Source organism: Arvicanthis niloticus, chromosome 8 (assembly GCF_011762505.2).
Source record: "Arvicanthis niloticus isolate mArvNil1 chromosome 8, mArvNil1.pat.X, whole genome shotgun sequence".
NCBI classification, from domain to species: Eukaryota; Metazoa; Chordata; class Mammalia; order Rodentia; family Muridae; genus Arvicanthis; species Arvicanthis niloticus.
Genome location: NC_047665.1, coordinates 2368469 through 2389699, shown reverse-complemented (window position 1 = coordinate 2389699; position 21231 = coordinate 2368469). Strand labels below are relative to the sequence as shown.

Here is a 21231-nt window from a genome sequence, read left to right as displayed (position 1 = left end):
TAACTGCAAGGGAACCCTTTTCCAGACACAACAGAACAGACACATATGGACTACTTATAGAGGTTGTGACAATATGCATAAGCCTGTTCAAGCTCAAGTCAGAAAGAATCCCAGCATGGAAAGTGGAGGTGGGCATGGGTGTGGCTATGAGCTGAGCAATTACTGGCATTTGATATCTGCTCGGAGAGTCCATTTTCTTTAATGGTGTGACTCCTGGGAGGTCAACCATACTCTATATTCTGCTTCGCCCGATAGTTAAGCAACACAGACTGGACTCATGGAGAGAAAGAGAGAAAGAGAGAGAGAGAGAGAGAGAGAGAGAGAGAGAGAGAGACAGACAGAGAGACAAGGAAAAGAATGGGGAGGGGGCGAGGGTTGAGGGGTTGAGTGTGCATAGAGTGGAGGTGAAAGAATGGATCGAATGGATCTGTGAAGAGTTGGGGTACAGGGGAAGCGTGATCAAAATAAACTATGATATTATCAAAGAATAAATAAAATAATCATTTTTCCATAATTGTCATTATACTGACTTATAAGTGGATGTTACAAATAATGTATAGAATAACCACAGTTAAATCCACAGACCCAAACAATGCAAATATATAAGAGGGCCAAGGAAGGATGGTTGGATTTTTCTCATAAGATTTCAGTGGTTGGTAGTGGAAGGGAACTGGGTGGGAGAAGAAATGGGGAAGGAAGTCGTGGGTGGGGGGAGAAAGGGACAGGTGGAGGGAAAGCAGAAGAGATAATAGAAATTCGGGATGTAGGGATCCAGAAGAAATCTCAAGGACCTGCAAGACACCTGGGACAGGAGAAACCCCAAGGATGACTACTGCAAGGGTCTAGCTAAATCTCCTAGGAGTGGAAGATGTGGATCATGAATTGGCCACTTCCTGTAGCCACGCAGGACTCCCAGTGCAGAAATAAGGACATTGCATCACCAAAATTATATTCCATTTAATATCTGTCCTGTGTATAAGACAAACAGAAACGAGGGTAGATCAGAGGAGAGAGTGGCCAAAGAACAACTGGCCCAAATTGAGACCCATTCCATATGGGGCAAAAACCAGTCCTTCATATCATTAATGACATCATGCTATGCTTGCAAATAGGATTGTAGCACACCTCACTTCTGAGAGGCTATAACAAACAGCTAACAGAAATAGATGCAGAGACAAACAGCCAAGCATTAGACAGTGTAGCCGCCCGCGGCCACAAGTCAACTGGATTCACCTGAAAGGGGGGCTGGGAATGAAGGGGGAAGGAGGGCGAGAAGAGATGAGGCCAAGACAAAGTTCTCTGATCAAGGCCCCAAGCTTTAATGTTCAGCTCTCAATTTAAAGGGGAAGACCCAACCCACAACCCCTCCTGGTTTCAGATGGGTGGGATAATCCATAGTCAGTTCCAGGTCATGGCCGGAGATGTCTCAGGGCAAGCCCAGGGGCAGTTCTGCTGTGTTCCGGGCAGCCAAGGTGGGTAACTCCACTTGACCTTGCTTGTGGCAACCAAGGTCTCTCAGTCCTGCTCATGGAGGGGAGAGTACAAGACAGAACCTGGCGAGTTGTGTGGAAGAGATCAGAGAAGGACTGAGGTTCCCAAAGATAGGGAATCCACAGGAAGACAACAGAATCTACGACCCTGGAATCTTTATGGCACCCAGATACTGAACAACCAACCATCCAAAGTGAGCATGAGCAAGACCTAGGCACCTCTCATATATGTAACAGATGTGCAGATTGGTCTTCATATGGGTTCCCCATCCACTGGAGTAGTAGCTTTCCCTGAATTTGCCACCTGTGGATCCCGATCCCCTAACTGGGCTGTCATGTCTGGCCTCGGTGAGAGGATGTGTCTACTTCTGTAGAAAATGATGTGTCCATGGTAGTGGTGTTGAGGGGCCAGTAAAGTTGGGGATCATACACAAGAGTGGTTCCTCCATCTCAACAGAGAAGGAGAGGAGGGAATGAGGAGAGGAGCTCTGAGAGGGTGGTGGGAGGAGAGTAGCTGATATTGCAGTTTAAGGTGAATTAATAAACAAATTTTTAAAAAGTAAAATTATGTATTGACTCTCAAAAAGGACAAATATCACTGAAATGAAATCCACTTAGCTATACTGATGTTAAAAAAAGAGAAGTTCATTCCTCTGCAGGGGGAATGGCTTAAAAAGGCACTGTTTAACCTTGTCCGTAGGTACCATGTTAACTTCTGAGACATGTAAACATACAATGTCTTAGTTAAGGTTTTACTGCTGTGGATGGACACCATAAACAAAGCAACTCTTATATGGCCATGATTTAGTTGGGGCTGGTTTACAGGTTCATAGGTTAAGTCCAGTATCATCAAGGTGGGAGCATAGCTGCTCCAGGCAGGCATGGTGCAGCAGGAGGAGCTGAGGGTTCTCCATCTTCATCTGAAGCCTGCTAGCACACTACTGGCTCCCAGGCAGCTAAGACAAGGGTATTAAAGCACACACCCACAAGGCCACACCTCCTCCAAAAAGGCCACAGCTTCCAACAGTGCCATTCCCTGGGTCAAGCATATAGGAACCATTACAAACACACACATAGCTAAAAACAATGTCCTGTGTCTCATACATCTGAGTGAATTAACTGTGAAACTGGAAAGGACATATCTGCAAGGAGCGCCCTCTACTGGTAAATCTAACATTCCCTAGATCAAGCTACATTCCCCAAGTTGTATGCACACAAATCAGGTCTGCATTCATTCACATGATGTGAATTATTAATACATGCTGGGAAATTACAAAATCCCTCAGCAAGTGACAGTGAGGTATATCTTCATAACTGTGACTCTTGGAGCTTAATTCTTTGCAGCAGAATACTACCTATCACCAAGTAAAGTAGAATTAAAGATGAACAAAAGTCACAGAAGTAACTCAGGAACAGCCCAATAAACATCTGTAAATGGATTTGCCATGCATACAACAAACTTTAACATCTATTCCAAATGTTTGAAAATACAAAACACAAGTACAACTGCTGATCTCTACCAAAATACTTGACTGAACATGGGAAATAATTTACTTCCTTCAGAGCTATGATGAAGAAGAGAAGAAACAGGATGCTTTTCCTGAAACTGAAAATGACTGTGATGTACAGTCTATAACCAAGTCATTTACATGGACAGCGTTTTTCTCTTGTGTGAGTTTTTTCTATTTCCTAACATCAAGATGATGTAAAGCACTTTAAAATGTTTAGATGGCTAGAGACATGGCCAAGTAATTAACAAGAGTTCATTCGCAGAAACAAAGTCAGGTTTTGGCATCTTCCTCTAACTCCTCCTATAGGAAGATACAACAGTTTAATTTCTTTGAAATCAGCATTTACATGCACATACTCACACAAAGACATGGACAAATATCATAATTAAAAGAAGCTGGTCAGCAAAGAAAAGTTGACCCATGATGTTTCTCTTATATAAGCATTCATTACTATAACCCAGGGGTTGAGGCATCTGAATGCTTACACACAGAGTTTTTCTTCATCATAATCTGGCTCATGAAACAGAAAGAAAGCAGATAGGCTTGAAGGCCGAGAAATCAATCCTTCTCAGTTGGTAGTGTCATTTGGAGAGATTTAAGAAATGTTCCCTTGCTAGAGAAAATAGTGTCACTGTGGCTGAACTTTAGAATTTACATCCTCACACCATGTCTAGTTCCCACACTCTTTAAGGATATAGTCTGAGGATGTGAGCTCTGAACTCCCTTCTTTAGCTGCCACATATGACACTTGTTGCCCTGACATCTTCATGGTGTTCCCATATCCATTTGGAAACAAGGCAATTTAAATGCTTTGAAATGTTGTCTTAATATCGAGGTTTGGTTTCTTGCTATGTAGTGTGATGTTAAGTTCAGGACACTAAAACCTGGTTGCCCCAGATAAGGACCACACACAGATCCAAGTGAATGAAGCTATGTGACCTTGCCATCAAGTCACTTCCAACTGGTGAGTAAAGATGACAACAATCCATAGCTGGACAGAAGAGACAGAGACAGGCTTTAGGGAGACTGGACTTGGGGTTGGAAGAGAAACGCAAGGAGGAGAAGAAAGTTGACAGAGAAAAAGCAACCTTAGGTTAGGTCAATAATAAAATAATAGCCATGTGGGATGACTGATTAGAGTTAGGAGCCCAGACAAAACAAGGCAAACTTTACGATAAAATTATTCACTGAGATATACACATAATAGCATAGAGAATAGATGTCAGCCAATCTCTCCTGATGATTAAGGCTTTTTATAAATATAAAGATTGCATGTTTCTTTTTCCTAGAAAATGAATGATCAAAGGTGGGGTAGAAATCCTGGTTTGGGATTCAATTTTTCTACAATACCTTAGACATTATACTACAGCAAAAAAAAAAAAAAAAGCACTAATATGAACCAATAAAATTTTATTCCTGAATGAGTAATTTCATGGGCTTAAAGTGAACTCTGAAATCTAAACCTTATCAATGAAAATCATAGGAATTTTTCCCTGTGAGTTTACAGGTAAAAAAACAGAGACATCATCATACTTGAACAAATAGTTGACACATGCTAGAGCTCTTCTCAAGAATGAATAACTTTGTGTAACTTAATGTAAGTGGGTTGGCTAAAGATGTTACCAAGTCCATCAGAGTCACAGATTGCTCTAATTGTGAGTTCTTCTAGATCTTAAAAGACTATTGTGACATGCAATCTTTAACAGATTGATCACCTGCTAAAGGTTTTACTCTTATATAAAGATACCAAAGTGCAAAATTTTACCACATTGACTACATTTATTGGGGCTCCCTGCAGCATTCATTTTTCTCAGGATTTCAAAAACGACTGGTACATGAACAAACTTTACCACATTGCTTACTTTGATGAGGTTTCTTATAAGTTTTTGTTATTTTATACATTAAGTGATAAATGTCACTTGCAAAGGCCTTACCACATTATTCACAAAGGTTTCTCTCTTTGGAGTGTTCTTTTATGTATTCTGAGGTATATTATGTGCTCCTTTATGTGTTCTAAGATGACTGTGATATGCAAAGGTTTACCACATTATGTACATTTATAAGGTCTCTATGTGTGTGTGTGCGTGTCTGTCTTTGTATCTCCAGTACTTACTCTTGCAGCATTAGATAAATATGCTGGGCATAGGCTTTACCACTTTGCTTATATTCAGGTTTCTTGGCAATATAAATATGTTCATGATGATTAACACTATGATCACATTCATAAGGTTTTTGTCTAGTATGTTCATTTACACATTTAAAAGGGATGGTACTGTAAAAAAAAAAGTCTTTCCTACATTCATTACCTTTGTAGGTTTTCTTTCCAGTATGCATTCATTTATGCTTTTGGAGATGACTGTGTTTTGAAAAGGCTTTCTCACACTGATTACACTTGTAAGATTTCTCTCCAATATGTCTTCTTTTATGAGTTTGTAGATTATAATGTTGAGAAAAGCCTATGTCACATAGATTACATTTGTAGGGTTTCACTCCAGTATGAATGCTTCCATGACTTTTAAGATGACTGTGGTTTGTAAAGGTGTGATCACGTTGGTCACATTTGTTGGTTTTCTCTAAAGTATATATTTTTAAGTATTTTGAGACTATTATGTTGGAAAAAGGCTTTGTCACATTCATTACATTGTAAGGTTTCTCTCCAGTATGAATCCTTTCATGCATGTGAAGATTTCAGAGATGTAAGAAGGCTTTACCACAGTGATTACATTCCTAGAGTTTCTCTCCAGTATGAGTTCTTTTATGTATTTGAAGATGACTGTTTTGGTAAAAGGCTTTCTCACATTGATTACATTTGTATGGTTTCTCTCCAGTATGAATTCTTTTATGAATTTGGAGACTAGTCTGTTGGGAAAAGGCTTTATCACATTCATTACATTTGTAAGATTTCTCTCCAGTATGAATCCTTTCATGCATGTGAAGACTTGAGAGATGTAAGAAGGCTTCATCACAGTCATTATATTTGAAGGGTTTCTCTCCACTATGAATTCTTTCATGACTTTTAAGATGACTGTGTTTTGCAAAAGCTTTACCATGTTGATTACATTCATAGGGTTTCTGTCCAATTTATGCGCTTTTACTTATTTGGCTACTTGTGTAAGGTGCAAAGGCTTCGACACACTGAATAACTTCATAAGTTGTCTTTTCTGTATGAAAACTTTCGTGTCTTTGAGCACAACTGGGAGCATGTAAAGCAAAGGCTTTATCACACTGTGTATATTCAGAGGGTTTCTCTGCACTCTGACTTCTTTCATGCCTGAGAAGAAAATTGGCACATGTGAAAGCTTTACCACACTGATAAATACTTTTGTCTGTAAGAATTAATGGTACTACTTGTCTAAATATAAAGAGGAATCACGCCTTAAGATTTCATTGCTTTGTTTACATTCATGTTGTTCCCTTCATTATGGGTTGTTTTTCATTTTCAAAGATACCTGAGATTCTATGAGCATTCCTTATACGGCTCAGCTTTACGTATTCTTTTTGAATAAAAGGTTTTTGTCACACTTGATAAAAAGTGGAAGAATTCAGAGCTTTAACACACTGACTGTATTCTAATTGATACTATACAGCCCATCATATTATATTTGCAAAATGAATCAGGAGAAATAGAAGCATTTCTAAACTCCTAATACTCAAGAGCATTTTCTACAGAATGAGGTTGTTGATGTAATGCAAATGAAATTGGAAAAGCAATTAATTGTAAACTTGTATCATGTTCAAAAAGTCTAAACTAACTGTCATCCACTATATATCGTCTACTTTTTATCAGAGAGAGAGGTACATAAATAGAGAGAGATTGTTTCCTTAAATCCCTTTTATATACAGATTGTATCTATTATGATATATTATATATTATATACTTACCAAAGGGAGACTAACAAAAAAAAAAGTTTGAACATTACATTCACAAGGTTTGATTTTTTTGTTCCTCACAGACATGTGATGTAGGGATGGAGGTTACGGCACAACATCCTGGATACCTCCAAGAAGCTGCCATCTCTATAAACTTAGCTATGTCACTACTAATAAATGAGTTACATGAGATTTACTATAGACTCTTTGCTTCTTAGAAGCTTTTGCGCTGGGCAGTGGTGGCGCACGCCTTTAATCCCAGCACTTGGGAAGCAGAGGCAGGAGGATTTCTGAGTTTGAGGCCAGCCTGGGCTACAGAGTGAGTTCCAGGACAGCCAGGGCTACACAGAGAAACCCTGTCTTGGAAAAAAAAAAAACAAAAAAACAAAAAAAAAACAAACAAACAAACAAACAAAAAAAAAACAAACAAACAAAAAAGAAGCTTTTGGACATATATTTATCAACTATTCAATGTGTATAGCTTTTACAAAATGAGCAGAAACTGACTGCCAGTTCTACAGTGTTGCTCTGATAGGGCTATGTTTCAAATGGAGATATACACTAAGGCATTGTTTCCATGTCCTCTTTCTTAAATGAATGCCTTGCAAAAACAAATCAGATACAGGGCATTGAGGACATGGGTGTGTTACAATGTAACCATCATCAATACACTTAAAGCTGTGCTCAGTTACACTGTTGCTTTTCCTTAAAACTTTCAGCACATTTTAAAATTTATTCAAAGGCAAATTTGTAGGGGTTTCCACATAAAAATTACCTTCTGAGTCTTCTAGATCTTTGACAATGTTCATCAAAATTTTGGTCTTCCCAATTAAATCCTAAAATAGAGTAACAGAACATGTATGTATGGACATTGTGTAAACTGTAAGTTATTAACTTCAGTGAACCAGTGAGTCATGCATGACTTCTAAACCAAAGTCTGCATCCATGTCAACTGAATTACAGAAGTGCATCAAAGGAAAGAAACTGTTTTCTCCAATTTTAATCAGGAAAGGGAATTCACAGTCTTACCTATAGCACTGAGGTTCCTGTAGGTCTCCAGCATGACATCTTTGTAGAGCTTCTTCTGGGAAGGATCCAGCAAAGCCCACTCTTCCTGAGTGAAGTTCACACGCACGTCCTCATAAGTCAGTGCACTCTAGAGTATCCCATACATGAGTACAAAAGAAAGCACAACAGAGACAACATTGGGCATGTCTTCTTCATGGACAATGTATTCCTATAATTCTGGGGCCTGCCCCTCTTATTTCCTGACACCAAAGCTCTACTATAGCTATCAAGTTGTATTAGGTCACAGAATGCAGTTTCCCATTCCAGTAGACAGGATTGGGTACATTGGGTGGATGGAGCGAGGCAAGATGCCAGTAGGATAAACAGCAAGTGCCGTGACTCTATCTCAGACACAGGTGGCTTCAAGTTTAAGGGGCAAGTTCTCATACATCTGTTGGTTTGATCACTTCTACTCTGGATATGCAGCTCTCCATAGCAAACGTCTCTTATGTTGTGTATCTCAACATCCTGAGTTCAGAAAATGCAACTGAGGACTCACCCTCATAGCTTCAAGCAATGAACTCACCCAGGCTTGACATTGGGGCTCTGACCATTAGGAACAGAGATGGCTTGAACAGTGTTGAACTAAAACCACAGACCTTAACTTAAATCCTTCACCTTAAATTTTGAATCATTCTTGTTTACAGAACCCACAAGACATAAGTGGCCGTGCTGTCTTTGGCTTCTAAATGGGGATGGGTCCCACTGCAGCAACACCACAGTTCTGGCAGGTTTTCCTGAAGTTGTTTACTAGGACTAAGAATCAAACTGCTTATTCCCACCATTAATTGGAGGGTTAGCAGGAGCGTTATGACAACTTCTAAGTTTTCCAATCCATAGGGAAGATCCTTTCTTTAATTGTGATAATCTCCTTGCATTTCAATCCATGCTTTTGTTTCAGCACTTGAGGGTCACCTGAAACTACCTGATGTTATTCCTCTCTAAAACCCACAAACTAACTTTCACTTCTAACCCACTTCTTGAGTTACTTCACTGTTCTCCTGAATGAGATACTAGTAATAACCAGCCTAAAAATTTATTATTCCATCTAGGAAATCAGCCCCTTATTTTTTAACACTGTCCTACTCAAAATCCCAGGTCATGGGCAGAATGAGAAGGATTTGAGGGTAAAATATCACACAAAATACCTTTACCCTAGTTTCTTACGAAATCTGTTTTCTACTGAAATCCAATGACATTGATTTCTTTTCTATGTATTACTCTTAACATGCCAATCTTAAGGATTCTACAAGGACAGCTAATAAAGATAAATATAGACTTCAATGCTTTATGCCATCTAAACATACTATATTTCCAATATAAATGCAAATCAGAACATTTCCTGTTTCTGTCCAGAAGCAAATTCATATTTTATTTAGCATTTTATTTTTGTAACTTGCATATTAGAACTGTTATGATTCAATCCTACAACCCAAGTATCAAGTAACAAATAGCTTGATCTGGCTGGTTCTTACATACGTCACTCCACTGATCTACCTGTCTGTCAGTGTACCAATTCCATGAAGTTTTTATCATTATAGCTCTGTACTACAGCTTGAGGTCAGGGATATTGATTCTCCCAGAAGTTCTTTTATTGTGGAGCATAGTTTTCTGCTATCCTTGGGTTTTGTTGTTATTCTAAATGAATTTGCATATTGCTCTTTCTAACTCTATGAAGAATTGAGTGGGAATTTTAATGGGGACTGCATTGAATCTGGAGACTGCTTTTGGCAAGATGGTCATTTTTACTATATCAAGCCTGCCAATACATGAACATGGGAGATTTTTCTGTCTTCTGAGATCTTTGATTTCTTTCTTCAGAGACTTGAAGTTCTTATACAGATCTTTCACTTGCTTGGTTAGTGTCACACAAAGGTATTTTATACTATTTGTGACTATTTTTAAAGGTATCATTTCCTTAATTTCTATCTCAGCCTGTTTATCATTTGAGTAGAGGAAGGCCACTGATTTGTTTGAGTTAATTTTATATCCAGCCACTTTGCTGAAGTCGTTTATCAGGTTCAGGAGTTCTCTGGTGAAATTCTAGGGGTCACTTAAGTGTAGTATAATATCATCTGCAAATAGTGATATTTTGACTTCTTCCTTTCCAAGTTTTATCCCTTTGACCTCCTTCTGTTATCTAATTGCTCTGGCTAGGACACTGAGTATTATATTGAATAGGTAGGGAGAGCGTGGGCAGCCTTTTCTAGTCCCTGATTTTGATGGGACTGCTTCAAGTTTCTCTCTATTTAGTTTGATGTTGGCTACTGCTTTGGTGCACATTGCTTTTGCGATGTTTAGGTATGGACCTTGAATTCCTGATCTTCCCAAGGCTTTAACCAAGGAGGGGTGTTGAATTTTGTCAAATGCTTTCTCAGAATCTAAGGAGATAATCATGCAGGTTCTTTTTCTTTTGACTTTGTTTATATAATGGATCAATGGAATGGAATTGAAGACCCAAAAATAAAGCCACGCATCGATGGTCACTTGATCTTTGACAAAGAAGCCAAAACTATGCAGTAAAAAACAGACAGCATTTTCAACCAATAGTGCTGGTTCAATTGGCAGTCATTATGCAGAAGATTGCACAAAGATTCATTCTTATTTCCTTGTACAAAGATCAAGTCCAAGTGGATCAAAGACTTCCACTTAAAACCAGGTATTGAAACTAAGAGAAGAGAAAGTGGGGAAGAATTTCAAGCACGTGGGCACAGGTCCAAATCTCCTGAATAGAACACCAATGGTTTATGCTCTAAGACCAACAATTGACAAATGGGACCTCATAAAATTGCAAAGCTTTTGTAAGGCAAAGGACACTGTCAATAGGACAAAACAGCAACCAACAGATTGGGAAAATATCTTTACCAAACCTACATCTGATAGGGGGCTCATACTCAATATATACAAAGAATTAAAGAAGACAAACTCCAGAGAACAAAATAACCCTATTAAAAATTGGGTACAGAGCTTTTGACAGTGACAGTGGGAGGACAAGATGCAGCTACAAGTGACTCCGGGTTTAGATGGGCAGCACCAGGATTAGCCACCGGAAGATTTAGATTTAATATGGCTTACAAGACTAGGATTCTAGTTGTTGCGCCCATCGACTGAGTTACCAGTGATTCTGAACTAAGTTTCTGTGGTGGTTTCCTTCACATGGCAGCTCAACTGGGTTCAGGAGAAAAAGACTCTTCAGTGAGAAACTGGTCACAGCGCTGTGTTATGAATACTGCTGGAGAAGAGTAACCTAAACCTCATTTTTTAATCTATAATAATGACCACCCTGACAAGATATGCCCACCAGAGAAATAGTGGCATGAATGTTGTAAAAGTAACCAACTACTTTTTAATAGGATCTACACACTGCTCCATGGATGAAACCCATACCTGCCACTGTTGACATGGTTGAGAATCTACGGTTGGATATGTCATTAGCCCAAGGGAGAATTCAACACTATTATTGTGCCACATGGACACAGTATGAAAATGATACCTGAAGGTTTGTTGCTATGCTCAGTGATCACAATATCACTTGGCCCTTATCAGAGAAGCTTTCTTTTGAAGCAGATGGCAATTAATATTGAGACTCCCAACTGGTGAACAGAATAGATGAGAAACTACAGTGCTCAGTCCCCAGTGGGATATCCACACCCGTCCCTGAAAGTCTTAGCATCTTTACAGAAGAGGGCTCAGAAGGTCTGAATAGCCAGAGGTGATGGATAACTGCAAGGGAACCCCTTTCCAGACACAACAGGACAGACACATATGAACTACTTATAGAGGTTGTGACAATATGCATAAGCCTGTTCAAGCTCATGTAAGAAAGAATCCCAGCATGGAAAGTGGAGGTGGGCATGGGTGTCACTATGAGCTGAGCAATTACTGGCATTTGATATCTGCTCGGAGAGTCCATTTTCTTTAATGGTGTGACTCCTGCTGGTCAACCATACTCTATACCCTGCTTCTCAGGCTAATTGGGCAACACAGACTGGACTCATTGAGAGAGAAAGAGAGAGAGACAGACAGACAGACAAAGAGAGAGAGAGAGAGACAGACAGACAAAGAAAGAGCAAAGGAGGAGGAGAAGGAGGAGGAGGAGAGAAAGAGGGTTGAGGGGTTGAGGGTGTATGGAGGGGAATTGGAAGGATGAATCTGAGAGGAGTTGTGGTACAGGGGAAGCATGATCAAAATAAACAATGATATTATTAAAGAATAAATAAAAGAATCAATTTTTCCATAAAAAATGGGGGACAGAGGTAAACAAACAATTCTCAACTGAGGGATATCAAATGTCCAAGGAGCATCTATTAAAGAAATGTTCCACACCCTTAGTCATCAGGGAAATGCAAATCAAAACAACCCTGAGATTCCACCACAGGACAGTCAGAATGGCTAAGATCAAAAATGCACATGACAGCAGATGCTGGCAAGGATGTGGAGAAAGAGGAACACTCCTCCACGGTTGGCAGGATGATTGCAAGCTGGTACAACCACTTTGGAAATCAGTCTGGTGGTTCCTCAGAAAATCAGACATAGTACTACCTGAGGACCCAGCTATACCACTCCTGGGCATATACCAAAAGATGCTCCAACAATTAACAAGGACACAAGTTCTACTATGTTCATAGCAGCCTTACTTATTATAGACAGAAGCTACAACAAACCCAGATGTCCTTCAACAGAGAAATGGATACAGAAAATGTGGTACATTTACACAATGGAGTACTAATCAACTATTAAAAACAACAACTTCATGAAATTCATAGGCAAATGGGTGGAACTAGACAATACCATCGAGAGGTATAGTCATAAGAGAACACACATGGAATGCACTGACTGATAAGTGGATATTAGCCCAAAAGCTCGGATATAATTCACAGTCCACATGAAGCTCAAAAAGAAGGAAGACCAAAATGTAGATACTTCAGTCCTTCTTAGAAAGGGGAACTAAATACTTGCAGGAGGTAGAGAGTGGGAGGGACTTGAGAGGAAGACAGGAGGAAGAGGGAGAAAAAGGGGAAGGGGGCAGTACCAGGTATTAGAGGAGAGAGGGATGATTTGCAGATGGTCAGGAATTTGAACAGAGGTGGTAGCAATGGGGAACAGGGAACTGGGGTTAGCTACCAGGAAGTCCCAGATGCCAAGAAAGCAAAAGGCTCCCAGGACCCAACAGGGATGAGATTAGCTGAAATGCCCAACAATGAAGGGGAGAACCTGTAGACACCATATCCAGAGGTCGGGCAAGGCTCCCAGTTGGGAGACAGGACAACCAATCATCTCCAAATTCTTAACCCAGAATGGCTCCTGTGTAAAGGAAAGACAGGGTCTGACAGAGGTGCTGGTTAGTCAACAAAAGGATGGACGGGGCATTAGGACTATCTTGTACCTCACTGGTACAAATTGGCATAATTATGCTCTAATTTTATTTTGAGAGAAAAGTTTCATTTTAACAGGAAAGGTGATGTGTAGGAGGAGCTAAGGTAGGAGGAGTACTGAGAGGAAGAAAAGGAGTAAGAAGAGGAGAAGAAGGAGAGGAGAAGCTAGGTGATGAAAGAGAGAAAGAGCGGGGAGACAGGGAGGCAGATATTCATGTATCTCCACCAGTCAAAGATAGTTGTTATATCTAGGTTGGGTTACACCTCTGATCGAACAATTCCAAACTTATAACGCTTATGATTAACATTATTTTAAAAAAATGTATAAATGCAAAATGGAAAAGGGGGCACGGGTTAGGGGTTTTCTAAGGGTGGGAATGGGGAAAGGGGATGGCATCTGAAGTATAAATAAAATATCTAATAAAAAGAAAAGAAAATATTAAAAAAAAAAAAAAAAAAAAAAAAAGGAAAGACAGGGTCAAAGTGTGGGGCAGAGACAGCTCCACCTTGGGATCCATCCCATATACAGACATCAAACCCAGACACTATTGTGGATGCCAAGAAGTGCTTGCTGACAGGAGCCTGTTATAGTTGTCTCCTGAGAGGCTCTACTAGAGCCTGACAAACACAGAGGCAGATGCTCACAGCCAACCACTAGACAGAGCACAAGGACCCCAATATAGGAGTCAGAGAAAGGACTGAAGGAGCCGATGGGGTTTGCAACCCCATAGGAAAAACAACAATATCAACTAATAAGACCCCCTCCCCCCAGAGCTCCAGGGACTAAAGTACCAACCAAAGAGTACACATAGAGGGAGCCATGGCTCCAGCCCCATACTTAGCAAAGAATGGAATTGTCTGGCATCAATAGGAACAGAAGTCCTAGGTCCTGTGAAGGCTCCATTCCCCAGTATAGGGGAATGCCAGAGTAGTGAGGTGGGAATGGGTGAGTGGGAGTGGGTGAGTGGGAGGGAGAGCACCATCATAGAGGCAGGGGGAGGGAGAATGAGAGAGGGTTCTTCTGGAGGGGAAACTCAGAAAGGATATAACTTTTGAAATTCATAAACTATCCAATGAAATTTGAACCTCATTCCATTATTTGGAAAGCTTACAATAGAAACTCAAGTTCAAATATGAAAGGAAAAGCCACAGGCAAACATTGTTTTCCAGGTTTGCTCTCTTGCTTGGTCACTGTCTCATGCTCAGCTAGCTGGCTCATCCAGCCCAGGCCCACTTCCTTAGGGATTCTTCCACACTCAGTGGAAGAGCCTTCACTAGTCAATTGTCCACCCCCACAATCTCTCATAAAGTTAGCAATCAGCCATCCTGACTGGGGCACCCCCTCAGTTATAGTTCTCTCAGATGGTTGTACATTCTGAAGGAATGACAATTTAAGTAAATTAGGAGAGAGATAATCATATATGAAATAAATTTAAGAACCCTATACCAAACTGGCCAATTACGTATTAAAAATGCAAACATTGACGACTGCAAAAACTAGAAAATACTGATTTTCCAAGAAATGAGGAGAGGCAACCTTTTCAGGTGAAGAAGAGAAAACTAAAACTGTTTCTCCACAGAAAGTTCCCAAACCAACAAAAACTCCAGGGACTTATAGTAAATTATCAGAAGAGTAAAAGAGGTGAAGGTTTATCATTTCCTAGAGAAACAACAATATAATCACATTATAATTAATAAATCATACAACATAATGTCAGCATTGGAAAAAGGATACAAAAAAACAGACCTGTGAATCTAGCATGGTCATTTAAATAAGAACTGCAAGATTGTAATCAGAATAAACATTACAAAATCACTGGTCAGCACTCATCCTGTTTGTTCTGGTTCTCCACTCACAATGTGAGATGGATTAGGAGTGGAGGCTCTTCCAAAAAAACTGAAGAGATTAAACATCCTGATATTTCAAATTCAGAAGAAATAGGGTTGAATACTAAAAACACCTGATTTTTTTTAATGTTAAGAAAACAGGGTATCCATTAGGATCACGTAGAATCCATGTTGTTTCCTATGATTGACGATTAGATAATAAGTGTGTACCACATTTATGAAATGGAAACATTAAAGAAATATAAAATAACAGATTAAAAAACACTGTATGCTTTCTATTATACACATGAACTTGCTAGATTTGCTTTAATTCCACTATGAGATGGAGTTTGAAGACATGTTTCTCCCTATGTTCATGTATGATTTTATGAGAGAGAATATTTTCCATCTGAGTGTGAGTGACACACCACAGAGGAGGATGTCAGATCCTCTGGATCTGGAGTAATAGTAGTTAACATGGGTGTTGGTATCTAAACTCAGATCACCCCGACCCCAAGCAAAATGCTTTTTATGACCTGCACAGCTCACAGATTCTTTTCATCCAATAAAGGAATAGACTGTCACAGATTAACAACAAGAAAAATTTAAATTCATAAAGAAGGGAATAAATTAATCCTGGGAACCTGAAGCTCAGTATTTAGATGTTAGTTATAGGACCAGGTCAGAGGCCTGTGGACCATCCCTGGTAACTGTTATCTGAGACCCAATAATCATGGTTACCTCTACTGCTGCACCTTCCACTGCTGTTGTCCAGACCTGGTTTGTGTAGAGAAAAAGCCAAGAATAAAATACCCAAATATATTCAAGTCTTCATCAAAAGCTGTGAGGCATCTCAGCCAGAAAAAATTAGAATTTCAACAGTGTTAACTGTGATTGTAATTGGTTAGAAGAAAAATAGACTCAAAACTCCCAGAAAAAAAAATAACTCAAAGTTGTTATATTTCTATTTCTCCAAATACTTTTGATCTTTCTTTCAGAGACAGTCGCCCCATTCTCTAAAGCTCTCTTTGAAAATGGAAGTGATCAGAAAGGTGGGCTATGGCTTTATAACCAACCCCTCATTGGGACCTAGAAATCTCAGTTAAACCCAGGCGCTCTGATGCCCACACAAAAAACAAACTCAAAGAATGTGTGTTTCCTGTCACATGGGATATGGAACAAAATGTAGAATTTGCCCTATCCACAGAACAACACCATGAATACATCAAACACCTCTGCATCACAGAAACTCTTTGTACTATGAAATTGAATTTGCCTGAATGATGCCATTGGGACTGGTAGTAGTAGAAAGTTAAAAGAATGTTACTCAAGTAAGGCCAACAGACCATAAGCACCTCCATTCTACCAGTTCCTAAACTATGTGTCAAATATATCCAATGAAACTGAATTGTGAAGGAGAACATTTAGAACTTCTATAAATCAGACCTCAAGTTTCCCTATATATCCTCTCAGTGCACACAAAAAGCCTCTGTGTCCACACTGGGTAGTCATAGTATCATCACCACAGCCATCCAATGGCCAGACCTGCAGAGCCTCCCTTCCCTGAGGAATCCACTCTTAGGGAGGAAACAAAGTCAATCACCTCTACCCAGATCAAAACATGTGTAAAAAGAACAGTGTGGTTCATACTTCATCCTAGTTCCAGCAGACTGGAGACTCTGATAGCTCTACTGATGTGCTCTTCCTGGGCTGGAGTCAGTTATCCTCATCTTTTTCAAGGTAGGTCTGTGGTCTCACTCAGAGCTATAAATGGATGTGGCTGAGGAGCATCCTAGAAGAACCTGCATGCTATCTTTACTGATGCTTCTGACTGCTAGCCCTGCCCATGTCCCTCATTAGCTTGGACAACCCAGCTAGGCCTCAGGAACTTAGCATCTGCCCTACTGGAGGGTTAGTGATCAAGTGACTCACACAGGATAGGTCTTCTCAGATCCACCCTTCCACATGGTGTTATCAGTGAAGTCAATTCATACATGGGGATCCTCTTTATTTTAATTACCCCCAAAATGACAGAGACCTCAGAAAACACTCATGCATGGTCTGTTTTCCTTCCCACTGACCAGTATGAACATCCTGGAAGGTGTTGTAGGACTATCTCCCAGGAACTGGGTGTCAGAGTCAAGACTGACTGTGCAAAGTAATTCTCAATTATATAAGATCAGTCAGGCCTGAGCTACAGAACATACTGCTATGAATAGAGACAAATAATCAAAACAATTGGGAAAAATTGAAAATATTATTGATCAGAAAACATTGGAGAATTGAAACAAGTAACAGATTAGGCTATGATTCTTTAACAAATGAAATTTATAAGTAATGCCAGCCAGGCAGTGGTGACACAAGCCTTTGATCCCAGTGCTTGGGAGGCAGAGGCAGGTGGATTTCTCAGTTCAAGGCCAGCCTGGTCTACAGAATGAGCTTCAGGACAGCCAAGGATATACAGAGACCCTGTCTCAATAAATAAATAAATAAATAAATAAATCAAAACAAATATAAAGTAATGCCAACAATGGACTTTTGGAGAAGATATGTTACACACAGGTATATTGACTTTGAAAAAGAGCAACCCATTCCCTGGCCGAGACAATGGCATTAATAAAATACTTTTTGATCTTGCCCCTATGTGGACTGGTAGTTGCTGACTCCTGTAACCTGACACACACAGTTGCAGCCAATGAATGGACTGTGTCTCAAATATCTGAGCTGACTAAATATGTCAATGAGGACTGCACAGATCCACATAGGACATTACCCTAATTGGAAATTCAATATTCACTGGATCAACCTAATCACTTCAAATTGTATATCCATCAATCTTGTGTGTTTACATTAGAATGTATGCATTAACGCTTGCTAGGAAATTACAAAATCACCCACCCTCCTTCAGTCAGGTCCTTCTTCATAATGCAGGTGAGCCCTGCAGCTGAGTGCCTGAAACTTTAGTTAGTCTGTGATCTAGGTATTACCTACCCTTTTCATTCTGCACTGTACACAGGACACTGGGTCCTCCTGTATGGTCTGAGGGCAGAAGCCGTGCTCCACATGCAAATCCTTTCCCTGTGACTGCAAGGCACAGTTCATTCCGTGACTCAAATGGGGAATTTTAAAACTCTCTTGTGGTACTAAACCTTACTTCAAGAATTTAGAAACTTTAATCAAGAGGAAAGCAAGGTCATTGCCCTGGGAAGCAACACCCTGGGATCAGTGCCAGTGTCCCTCAGGCAACATAGTTTGTGTTAGAAACATTTTTCTAAAGGAATGAAAATACAGCTGTTCTAGAATTAATGTCTTCCCAGGGAGGAAATCAGCTTAGACACGATAGAAATATTAACTAAGAGAAAAAAAATGTCTGTAACAATACCACTCATCTACCTCTGGCTAATGCTGAAAGAAGAGCCAAGCCACAAGACAGTTTGCATCCCACATATGCTGTCATCCTTATGTCTGTTTTAGGTTTATACCCTAGGTAATACTGTGAACAATTTAAGGATGGAAAGAATACAACTTGGTTTAGCCACTTGGTGGTGGGGAGATTTATATAGAGAATATATTTCACTAAATATATTTCACTAAATTCTTTTTCTTGGATTTTCATGATAGGGTTTCTACATATAGCTCTGGCTGTCCTGGAAGTTACACTGCAGACCAGGCTGGCCTCAAACTCAGAATTCCAGCTGCCTCTGCCTCCCAAGTACTGGGATTAACGGAATGCATCACTACTGCCCGGCTTCACCAAATATTTCCTAAGCACACCAATACTCTGAAAGAGCAGGCCATTCTTCAGTGAGACAGTCCTAAGTGGAAGGTCTCAGAGAGTGCAAAAGACAGAAATAAAAGATACAAAGTATAAAGTTGGGGTGGTTAGCCAGGAGACAAGGCTTATGCTAAGGAAGCTTCTGGAGAATAGCAGCTTGTACACTACCTACAGGGAACATGGAAAGAGATGGGAGACTTCAATGAAGTCAGCAGAATCCACACCATACAATGGGACAAACTAAAGATGGATCTAATCAAACAATATTGCCCACTGAGAACAGGGTGATCTCACCAACATTACTGACCATGCCTACAGTGGCTTGTGACTGATATCATCAGCACCATGTGGTAGGAACTGTTGGAATCTCAGGATGAGAGACATCCTCTCTCCAAAGGACCTAGGCCCAGACCATTACCAGCTCTCCCAAGCACATTCCTGCTTTCAAAGGAGCTCTGCTTTCTGTTTTTGATAAATACTTCAAGGCCTTGGGGAAAGGGTCCAGGTCCTAGGCCCCAGGTAATTACAGGCTCTGCCAAGCATGGGGCTGTGTTTGAGATGGAGCTATGTAATTCTCTATCCATGAAGGCTTCAGGGAGAGCATTGCTTGGCCAGTCCTCACCACAACAGTGTTTTTGCTTTTCAAATGGATTCACCAGATGTCTTGCCCAGGTGGCCAAACTATGCTTCTCTCAAGAAGAAAAACGATCCTTTATGGCACACCAGGCATGAGTGTTGGTTGTGACCCTGCAATGCTCCTTAGAGCAGATTTTAAAAGAGTGACACTGATCTGGGGTTGGGCCTAGAAGTTGTTAATCAGGCTTGACTCCTTTGTTATGTTTTGGAGCTACATTTCCTGACAATCCCAGTGAACAAATCCAGTGTGTATCCTAGCATCCTGATCTCCTAGATGCTCCCTTACCATGCTACTTACCTGTGGGTACTTTAGAGGCAGTCCCTCAGCTGAAGTCACTATCTTCAGCTGTGACTCACTATCTTTTAAACCTTAGAAAATCCTTTACATCATAGATTGTATTATTTTCATCATAGCTTAAATTTAGAGTGCTACCCAGAGCGTTCACAACCGCCAAAAAATTGCATCCAAATGGATCTTAAATGGCCAGGGCACAATGTCTATTTAGAAGATACCAGACAAACCAAACGAGGTCTTTCCGAATTTGGCACCCTGCTAAGGATGTTTCTACATGCAAGCCCTTGCTCCAAGCCTTTTGTACAGATGCAGCTCCCGTGATGAAGTTATTCAGATGCCACCGCTGAGTACATCTAGTGGCTAAGACCACATGGAACCTCACAGGTGCCTGCTAGTTCCCAACTCCGCCTGGGGAGGGCCCACCACCCGGACTCCAGCTTCTCAGAGCACCTCTCCTTCAGGTTAGGGGCAGTTTTCTCATGCTCACCATGTTGCGATTTAGTAGCTCAGCCTGTCTGCACTCCACTAAGGCATCCAGCAGCAGTGGTCAAACCACATCACACCAACCACTTTACTGCTTGCTCAGCAATAGAGCTGAACCTGAAGTACAGTGCAAAGCAACCAGAAGTACCCTCCTTTTCTGATTGAAACGTCTCCTCGGAGGCTCTGATTGGCCAGTGAATCTTGACTGATATGAGTATCTCCCTGTAGGGATAACGTATGCTGAACGAGTAGTGTGGAGCAAAACACTAAGAAGAACCCTCCTCTTCTGAGAGGAAATTCTTCTTGGAGGCTCTGATTGGCCGGCAAATCTTGAGTGACATGAGCACCTCCTTTAGGGATAAAGTATGTTGAACGAATAGTGTGGAACAAAGCACCTAGAGAACCCTCCTCTCCTTCTGATTGGAATGTCTTCTTGGAGGCTCTGATTGGCTGGGGAATCTTGAGTGACATGAGCACCTCTCTTAGGGTTGGCGCCTCTGAACACATGCAGTAAAGGCTTTCCTGTCCCAGGTTTCTAGTGCAGATGCAGTTTTCAGATCTGCAAGATTTTTCTTTCAGTATCACTTGTGCCTCTCCTGCGATACCTTTTTTTTTTTTTTTTTGGTCTTCCAGAACTATGCAGAAAATTCTTCCTTTCCCACCTCTTCCTCCTCCTCCTCCTCCTCCTCCTCCTCCTCCTCCTCCTCCTCCTCCTCCTCCTCCTCCTCCCTCCTTCTTCCCCCCCTCCACCCCCCCCCCCACCCCCCGTCCTCCTTTAGTCAGGATGAAATCCTTGCACAGTCCATTTTCACCTTGGAGCAGACTGAACTATATGACCACAGGCAGAAGGCCTCCAGGAATATTAACAATTATAGAGAGATTTTAGGACACAAAAGAGGAT

The 21231-nt window shown here is 40.6% G+C and overlaps 1 protein-coding gene and 1 pseudogene across 2 annotated transcripts in view; both read right to left on the bottom strand.

Annotated features, from left to right (window-relative positions):
* LOC117713735 (uncharacterized) overlaps positions 1 to 5439 on the bottom strand; it is a 43684-nt gene extending 38245 nt beyond the window's left edge. The window contains exon 1 of the mRNA XM_076938880.1: positions 5308 to 5439. The gene's annotated coding sequence lies outside the window, so the exon portion shown is untranslated. The remainder of the gene's footprint in view (positions 1 to 5307) is intronic.
* Positions 1 to 20486, bottom strand: part of LOC117713998 (uncharacterized) — a 29992-nt pseudogene extending 9506 nt beyond the window's left edge. The window contains exons 1-4 of the transcript XR_013112004.1: positions 20335 to 20486; positions 7901 to 8027; positions 7647 to 7707; positions 5299 to 6272 (exon numbers count right to left, since the gene is read on the bottom strand). The product of XR_013112004.1 is annotated as an uncharacterized LOC117713998 (transcript). The remainder of the gene's footprint in view (positions 1 to 5298; positions 6273 to 7646; positions 7708 to 7900; positions 8028 to 20334) is intronic.
* Between the last annotated feature and the right edge of the window lie 745 nt (positions 20487 to 21231).